This window comes from Nasonia vitripennis, unplaced genomic scaffold, assembly GCF_009193385.2.
Source record: "Nasonia vitripennis strain AsymCx unplaced genomic scaffold, Nvit_psr_1.1 unplaced0006, whole genome shotgun sequence".
In the NCBI taxonomy this organism is placed as follows: domain Eukaryota; kingdom Metazoa; phylum Arthropoda; class Insecta; order Hymenoptera; family Pteromalidae; genus Nasonia; species Nasonia vitripennis.
Window position 1 is genome coordinate 22,501 of NW_022279785.1, and position 10,000 is coordinate 32,500.

The window sequence follows — 10,000 nt, forward strand, 5'->3', positions numbered from 1 at the left end:
AGCCTCCGAGAGAAAGCAATGCGTGTGGGGCGACTTAGACTTTTTCGAGCCTCCGAGAGAAAGCAATGCGTGTGGGGCGACTTAGACTTTTTCGAGCCTCCGAGAGAAAGCAATGCGTGTGGGGCGACTTAGACTTTTTCGAGCCTCCGAGAGAAAGCAATGCGTGTGGGGCGACTTAGACTTTTTCGAGCCTCCGAGAGAAAGCAATGCGTGTGGGGCGACTTAGACTTTTTCGAGCCTCCGAGAGAAAGCAATGCGTGTGGGGCGACTTAGACTTTTTCGAGCCTCCGAGAGAAAGCAATGCGTGTGGGGCGACTTAGACTTTTTCGAGCCTCCGAGAGAAAGCAATGCGTGTGGGGCGACTTAGACTTTTTCGAGCCTCCGAGAGAAAGCAATGCGTGTGGGGCGACTTAGACTTTTTCGAGCCTCCGAGAGAAAGCAATGCGTGTGGGGCGACTTAGACTTTTTCGAGCCTCCGAGAGAAAGCAATGCGTGTGGGGCGACTTAGACTTTTTCGAGCCTCCGAGAGAAAGCAATGCGTGTGGGGCGACTTAGACTTTTTCGAGCCTCCGAGAGAAAGCAATGCGTGTGGGGCGACTTAGACTTTTTCGAGCCTCCGAGAGAAAGCAATGCGTGTGGGGCGACTTAGACTTTTTCGAGCCTCCGAGAGAAAGCAATGCGTGTGGGGCGACTTAGACTTTTTCGAGCCTCCGAGAGAAAGCAATGCGTGTGGGGCGACTTAGACTTTTTCGAGCCTCCGAGAGAAAGCAATGCGTGTGGGGCGACTTAGACTTTTTCGAGCCTCCGAGAGAAAGCAATGCGTGTGGGGCGACTTAGACTTTTTCGAGCCTCCGAGAGAAAGCAATGCGTGTGGGGCGACTTAGACTTTTTCGAGCCTCCGAGAGAAAGCAATGCGTGTGGGGCGACTTAGACTTTTTCGAGCCTCCGAGAGAAAGCAATGCGTGTGGGGCGACTTAGACTTTTTCGAGCCTCCGAGAGAAAGCAATGCGTGTGGGGCGACTTAGACTTTTTCGAGCCTCCGAGAGAAAGCAATGCGTGTGGGGCGACTTAGACTTTTTCGAGCCTCCGAGAGAAAGCAATGCGTGTGGGGCGACTTAGACTTTTTCGAGCCTCCGAGAGAAAGCAATGCGTGTGGGGCGACTTAGACTTTTTCGAGCCTCCGAGAGAAAGCAATGCGTGTGGGGCGACTTAGACTTTTTCGAGCCTCCGAGAGAAAGCAATGCGTGTGGGGCGACTTAGACTTTTTCGAGCCTCCGAGAGAAAGCAATGCGTGTGGGGCGACTTAGACTTTTTCGAGCCTCCGAGAGAAAGCAATGCGTGTGGGGCGACTTAGACTTTTTCGAGCCTCCGAGAGAAAGCAATGCGTGTGGGGCGACTTAGACTTTTTCGAGCCTCCGAGAGAAAGCAATGCGTGTGGGGCGACTTAGACTTTTTCGAGCCTCCGAGAGAAAGCAATGCGTGTGGGGCGACTTAGACTTTTTCGAGCCTCCGAGAGAAAGCAATGCGTGTGGGGCGACTTAGACTTTTTCGAGCCTCCGAGAGAAAGCAATGCGTGTGGGGCGACTTAGACTTTTTCGAGCCTCCGAGAGAAAGCAATGCGTGTGGGGCGACTTAGACTTTTTCGAGCCTCCGTGCTCGCACATCACTCATTGACGCTCGCACATCACTCATTTGAGCTCGCACATTGCTCATTCGTGCTCGCACATCACTCATTCGTGCTCGCACATCACTCATTGACGCTCGCACATCACTCATTGACGCTCGCATATCACTCATTCGTGCTCGCACATTACTCATTGACGCTCGCACATCACTCATTGACGCTCGCACTTCACTAATTGGATCTCGCGTATCACTCATTCGTTCTCGCACATCACTCATTGACGCTCGCACATCACTCATTGACGCTCGCACATCACTCATTTGAGCTCGCACATTGCTCATTCGTGCTCGCACATCACTCATTCGTGCTCGCACATCACTCATTGACGCTCGCACATCACTCATTCGTGCTCGCACATCACTCATTGACGCTCGCATATTACTCATTCTTGCTCGCACATCACTCATTCGTTCTCGCACATCACTCATTGACGCTCGCACATCACTCATTGACGCTCGCGTATCACTCATTCGTGTTCGCACATCACTCATAGACGCTCGCACATCACTCATTGACGCTCGCGTATCACTCATTCGTGCTCGCACATCACTCATTCGTGCTCGCACATTACTCATTGACGCTCGCATATTACTCATTGACGCTCGCACATCACTCATTCGTGCTCGCACATCACTCATTTGAGCTCGCACATTGCTCATTCGTGCTCGCACATCACTCATTCGTGCTCGCATATCTCTCATTCTTGCTATATAAATCTACATTATAACTGTCACTATCTACGACGAAATGTGATCACGTCAGGCGCGAAATATTATTACATAGGGATCGGTGCGAACGGCGGGAGCAGAAAATGATTAAATCAGTAAACTGAAACGTTTAGCTATCTATACGAAGATTGCTCGCATGCATTAACGAGATTCCCACTGTCCCTATCTACCATCTTCCGAACGGAAGAGCCCCGGGAGGGTCGCATTTCTGCCAGGGCAGTTGGGTGAACCCTGAGATTTCGGTATACTCATTCGTGCTCGCACATCACTCATTTGAGCTCGCACATTGCTCATTCGTGCTCGCACATCACTCATTCGTGCTCGCACATCACTCATTGACGCTCGCACATCACTCATTTGTGCTCGCGTATCACTCATTCGTGCTCGCACATCACTCATTCGTGCTCGCACATTACTCATTGACGCTCGCACATCACTCATTGACTCTCGCGTATCACTCATTCGTGTTCGCACATCACTCATAGACGCTCGCACATCACTCATTGACGCTCGCATATTACTCATTCGTGCTCGCACATCACTCATTGACGCTCGCACATCACTCATTTGTGCTCGCGTATCACTCATTCGTGCTCGCACATCACTCATTCGTGCTCGCACATTACTCATTGACGCTCGCATATTACTCATTGACGCTCGCACATCACTCATTGACGCTCGCACATCACTCATTGACGCTCGCACATCACTCATTTGTGCTCGCACATTGCTCATTCGTGCTCGCACATCACTCATTTGAGCTCGCACATTGCTCATTCGTGCTCGCACATCACTCATTCGTGCTCGCACATTGCTCATTCTTGCTCGCACATCACTCATTTGTGCTCGCGTATCACTCATTCGTGCTCGCACATTACTCATTGACGCTCGCACATCACTCATTGACGCTCGCACATTACTCATTGACGCTCGCATATTACTCATTCGTGCTCGCACATCACTCATTCGTTCTCGCACATCACTCATTGACGCTCGCACATCACTCATTGACGCTCGCGTATCACTCATTCGTGTTCGCACATCACTCATAGACGCTCGCACATCACTCATTGACGCTCGCGTATCACTCATTCGTGCTCGCACATCACTCATTCGTGCTCGCACATTACTCATTGACGCTCGCATATTACTCATTGACGCTCGCACATCACTCATTCGTGCTCGCATATCTCTCATTCTTGCTATATAAATCTACATTATAACTGTCACTATCTACGACGAAATGTGATCACGTCAGGCGCGAAATATTATTACATAGGGATCGGTGCGAACGGCGGGAGCAGAAAATGATTAAATCAGTAAACTGAAACGTTTAGCTATCTATACGAAGATTGCTCGCATGCATTAACGAGATTCCCACTGTCCCTATCTACCATCTTCCGAACGGAAGAGCCCCGGGAGGGTCGCATTTCTGCCAGGGCAGTTGGGTGAACCCTGAGATTTCGGTATACTCATTCGTGCTCGCACATCACTCATTTGAGCTCGCACATTGCTCATTCGTGCTCGCACATCACTCATTCGTGCTCGCACATCACTCATTGACGCTCGCACATCACTCATTTGTGCTCGCGTATCACTCATTCGTGCTCGCACATCACTCATTCGTGCTCGCACATTACTCATTGACGCTCGCACATCACTCATTGACTCTCGCGTATCACTCATTCGTGTTCGCACATCACTCATAGACGCTCGCACATCACTCATTGACGCTCGCATATTACTCATTCGTGCTCGCACATCACTCATTGACGCTCGCACATCACTCATTTGTGCTCGCGTATCACTCATTCGTGCTCGCACATCACTCATTCGTGCTCGCACATTACTCATTGACGCTCGCATATTACTCATTGACGCTCGCACATCACTCATTGACGCTCGCACATCACTCATTGACGCTCGCACATCACTCATTTGTGCTCGCACATTGCTCATTCGTGCTCGCACATCACTCATTTGAGCTCGCACATTGCTCATTCGTGCTCGCACATCACTCATTCGTGCTCGCACATTGCTCATTCTTGCTCGCACATCACTCATTTGTGCTCGCGTATCACTCATTCGTGCTCGCACATTACTCATTGACGCTCGCACATCACTCATTGACGCTCGCACATTACTCATTGACGCTCGCATATTACTCATTCGTGCTCGCACATCACTCATTCGTTCTCGCACATCACTCATTGACGCTCGCACATCACTCATTGACGCTCGCGTATCACTCATTCGTGTTCGCACATCACTCATAGACGCTCGCACATCACTCATTGACGCTCGCGTATCACTCATTCGTGCTCGCACATCACTCATTCGTGCTCGCACATTACTCATTGACGCTCGCATATTACTCATTGACGCTCGCACATCACTCATTCGTGCTCGCATATCTCTCATTCTTGCTATATAAATCTACATTATAACTGTCACTATCTACGACGAAATGTGATCACGTCAGGCGCGAAATATTATTACATAGGGATCGGTGCGAACGGCGGGAGCAGAAAATGATTAAATCAGTAAACTGAAACGTTTAGCTATCTATACGAAGATTGCTCGCATGCATTAACGAGATTCCCACTGTCCCTATCTACCATCTTCCGAACGGAAGAGCCCCGGGAGGGTCGCATTTCTGCCAGGGCAGTTGGGTGAACCCTGAGATTTCGGTATACTCATTCGTGCTCGCACATCACTCATTTGAGCTCGCACATTGCTCATTCGTGCTCGCACATCACTCATTCGTGCTCGCACATCACTCATTGACGCTCGCACATCACTCATTTGTGCTCGCGTATCACTCATTCGTGCTCGCACATCACTCATTCGTGCTCGCACATTACTCATTGACGCTCGCACATCACTCATTGACTCTCGCGTATCACTCATTCGTGTTCGCACATCACTCATAGACGCTCGCACATCACTCATTGACGCTCGCATATTACTCATTCGTGCTCGCACATCACTCATTGACGCTCGCACATCACTCATTTGTGCTCGCGTATCACTCATTCGTGCTCGCACATCACTCATTCGTGCTCGCACATTACTCATTGACGCTCGCATATTACTCATTGACGCTCGCACATCACTCATTGACGCTCGCACATCACTCATTGACGCTCGCACATCACTCATTTGTGCTCGCACATTGCTCATTCGTGCTCGCACATCACTCATTTGAGCTCGCACATTGCTCATTCGTGCTCGCACATCACTCATTCGTGCTCGCACATTGCTCATTCTTGCTCGCACATCACTCATTTGTGCTCGCGTATCACTCATTCGTGCTCGCACATTACTCATTGACGCTCGCACATCACTCATTGACGCTCGCACATTACTCATTGACGCTCGCATATTACTCATTCGTGCTCGCACATCACTCATTCGTGCTCGCACATTACTCATTGACGCTCGCATATTACTCGTTGACGCTCGCACATCACTCATTGACGCTCGCACATCACTCATTTGTGCTCGCACATCACTCATTGACGCTCGCACATCACTCATTGACGCCGCACATTGCTCATTCTTGCTCGCACATTGCTCATTCTTGCTCGCACATCACTCATTCGTGCTCGCACATTACTCATTGACGCTCGCATATTACTCATTCGTGCTCGCACATCACTCATTCGTGCTCGCACATCACTCATTCGTGCTCGCACATTACTCATTGACGCTCGCATATTACTCATTCGTGCTCGCACATCACTCATTCGTGCTCGCACATCACTCATTGACGCTCGCACATCACTCATTGACGCTCGCACATCACTCATTCGTGCTCGCACATTACTCATTGACGCTCGCACATCACTCATTCGTGCTCGCACATCACTCATTGACGCTCGCACATCACTCATTGACGCTCGCACAGCACTCATTCGTGCTCGCACATTGCTCATCGGCGTGTTCACTTCTGTCAGATGTTTAAGTATTGCAGTCCCGGGAAGGCAGGACACGAGTTTTGCGGGTTTCTCCCATAAGCCGACGTGCTTAAGTCTATACGGCGCCGATGCCCCGGCGGGCGATTCGGTATATGTAAGAAAGGCTCGAGCGTCTACGGACATCGAGCCTTTATACGAAATATTGTTATTCACAGCATTACCGCGGGTCGGTGTCTTGACCGAATGGCCCTTTAAGCGGTGCGCGCCCTAGGCGTTAACAGATCGTTACTCTTACTTGAGATTACGATAACTACCGAGCATCGACTCACTCCATTCCGAGCGAGAATACTGTATGCGTTATTTCACGCAAGGCGAATTTATTTCGCTGACCACGACGACTTGACTAATGTCTAACGTCGGGTGTGACTCTTCTTTTACAAGAGAGACCTGTTTGAACTTGAACGATAATACCCCGGTCTCGCTACGTTAATTCATTACGGCAGACGTAGCGTACCGTGACTCGCGCGCGCTTAGGTGCTTGCGAGGTGATTTTGAATGCGAAAATGTGCCCAAAGTGTCGCGTGGTGTGACTCTCGTTCGTTCGTGCGGCGGGTTGGTCTACACGCGCGATACTTTGTGTGCTCGACGACTTGATCGTAAACGGAGTGTGTCGTCGGTCTTCCTTAGCGTTGATCGGCGTTCGACACGACCGCGTGCGTGAGTCGCTCGTGTCACACACGAGCTCTCGTGCGCGCAACTTTGTTGCGTTGTTACGACGAAGCTCCCTGGTTGATCCTGCATAGTCATATGCTTGTCTCAAAGATTAAGCCATGCATGTCTCAGTGCATGCCGAATTAAGGTGAAACCGCGAATGGCTCATTAAATCAGTTATGTTCCTTAGATCGTACCCACATTTACTTGGATAACTGTGGTAATTCTAGAGCTATACATGCAAACCAGAGTTCCGACAGAGATGGAAGGACGCTTTTATTAGATCAAAACCAATCGGTGGCGGGTTCGCTCGTCCACCGTTTACTTGGTGACTCTGAATAACTTTGTGCTGATGCACGGTCTCGCACCGCGACGCATCTTTCAAATGTCTGCCTTATCAACTGTCGATGGTAGGTTCTGCGCCTACCATGGTTGTAACGGGTAACGGGAATCAGGGTTCGATTCCGGAGAGGGAGCCTGAGAAACGGCTACCACATCCAAGGAAGGCAGCAGGCGCGCAAATTACCCACTCCCGCACGGGGAGGTAGTGACGAAAAATAACGATACGGGACTCATCCGAGGCCCCGTAATCGGAATGAGTACACTTTAAATCCTTTAACGAGGATCCATTGGAGGGCAAGTCTGGTGCAGCAGCCGCGTAATTCCAGCTCCAATAGCGATATTAAAGTTGTTGCGGTTAAAAAGCTCGTAGTTGAATCTGTGTGCCACGCTGTCGGTTCATCGCTCGCGATGTTTAACTGACATGATTGTGGGACGTCCTACCGGTGGACTTAGCCCGTAAGGGCGGTCCAGCTAATATCCCATCGCGGTGCTCTTTACCGAGTGTCGAGGTGGGCCGGTACGTTTACTTTGAACAAATTAGAGTGCTCAAAGCAGGCTATGTCGCCTGAATACTGTGTGCATGGAATAATGGAATAGGACCTCGGTTCTATTTTGTTGGTTTTCGGAACCCCGAGGTAATGATTAATAGGACAGATGGGGGCATTCGTATTGCGACGTTAGAGGTGAAATTCTTGGATCGTCGCAAGACGGACAGAAGCGAAAGCATTTGCCAAAAATGTTTTCATTAATCAAGAACGAAAGTTAGAGGTTCGAAGGCGATCAGATACCGCCTAGTTCTAACCATAAACGATGCCAGCTAGCGATCCGCCGAAGTTCCTCCGATGACTCGGCGGGCAGCTTCCGGAAACCAAAGCTTTTGGGTTCCGGGGAAGTATGGTCAAAGCTGAAACTTAAAGGAATTGACGGAAGGCACCACCCAGGAGTGGAGCCTGCGGCTTAATTTGACTCAACACGGAAACCTCACCAGGCCCGACACCGGAAGGATTGACAGATTGATAGCTCTTTCTTGATTCGGTGGTTGGTGGTGCATGGCCGTTCTTAGTTGGTGGAGCGATTTGTCTGGTTAATTCCGATAACGAACGAGACTCTAGCCTGCTAAATAGGCGTACCTTCTGGTATCTCGAAGGCCCCCGCTCGTCGGTCGGGTGGTTTTTACTACCGACGTACAAACAAATCTTCTTAGAGGGACAGGCGGCGTCTACCGCACGAGATTGAGCAATAACAGGTCTGTGATGCCCTTAGATGTTCTGGCCGCACGCGCGCTACACTGAAGGAATCAGCGTGTCCTCCCTGACCGAAAGGCCCGGTAACCCGCTGAACCTCCTTCGTGCTAGGGATTGGGGCTTGCAATTATTCCCCATGAACGAGGAATTCCCAGTAAGCGCGAGTCATAAGCTCGCGTTGATTACGTCCTGCCCTTTGTACACACCCGCCCGTCGCTACTACCGATTGAATGATTTAGTGAGGTCTTCGGACTGGTGCGCGGCAATGTAATTTTACGTTGCCGATTGTGCCGGGAAGATGACCAAACTTGATCATTTAGAGGAAGTAAAAGTCGTAAAAGGTTTCCGTAGGTGAACCTGCGGAAGGATCATTAACGTTAGCTTGAAACACGCAACGTATTGACACACAAACACACAAAAACATGTATTTTAATTTAAGATACATGTAAATTTTGTTCGAAAGCGTATTTTTTGCCGAGAGCAGTTGTGCTGCGTAAAAGTCCGCAAGGTGGTTTCTCTTTCTCTGCTTTGTTTATCTTTCTTTCTCACTCACGAGAAATAAGTAGCGCCGGCAGGCGGCTTCAGCCGTAGCCGTCGTCGCGTGGATTGTCGCATCGGGGATGCACTGGCAGACGCGTGCTGGAGCATCTCTTTAGCTGTTTAGTTACGGCGATGGACAATCAATTGCAAACACGCGTACGAAAGACGTGAAAGAAAAACTTGTGTGAGATATATAAAATTTATAAACAGGAAATCGAACGAAAATTAATAGAGAGACACCACAAACACCGCGCGCCGCAACTTTTATAAAAAGCGTGTTCACAGTTTCCGGCGCGGAGCTTCGCAGTTGCAACCTTTGATACCTCCCGCTTTTCGCGGAGGGCTAGTTTTTAATGAATTTTCGCCTTTAGTCGAAGCACCGCGCGCTCGGCGCAACGCGCGAACCGCGCGCTTGGCGTGCGAGTAAGGCGACGGAGCCTCGAGTTTCGGTCACCCCTGTGGTAGTTCGGGATTTCGGATCCCGCTCGTCAAGGATTTCTAACAAAAAAACAAGTTTGACTCGTTGAAATTTATTATTTCATCGGGGGTAAAAATTTTACAATTGATTACCCTGAACGGTGGATCACTTGGCTCGTGGGTCGATGAAGAACGCAGCTAATTGCGCGTCAACTTGTGAACTGCAGGACACATGAACATCGACATTTCGAACGCACATTGCGGTCCTCGGATACGATTCCCGGACCACGCCTGGCTGAGGGTCGTTCAACAAACAAAACCAGACTGCTTGTTGGTGCTGAGTCTTTTCTCTCTCTTTCAAGCGATAGCCTGAGCGTTCGTCGCCGAGGCGCGTTTCACTTTAACGAGTGATAA

The 10,000-nt window shown here is 49.9% G+C and overlaps 1 non-coding gene across 1 annotated transcript; it reads left to right on the forward strand.

Moving 5' to 3' along the window:
* The first annotated feature begins 9,736 nt into the window (after nucleotides 1–9,736).
* Nucleotides 9,737–9,891, forward strand: LOC116418061. The gene has a single exon (XR_004228181.1). It is a non-coding gene; the product is annotated as a 5.8S ribosomal RNA (ribosomal RNA).
* Nucleotides 9,892–10,000: the final 109 nt, after the last annotated feature.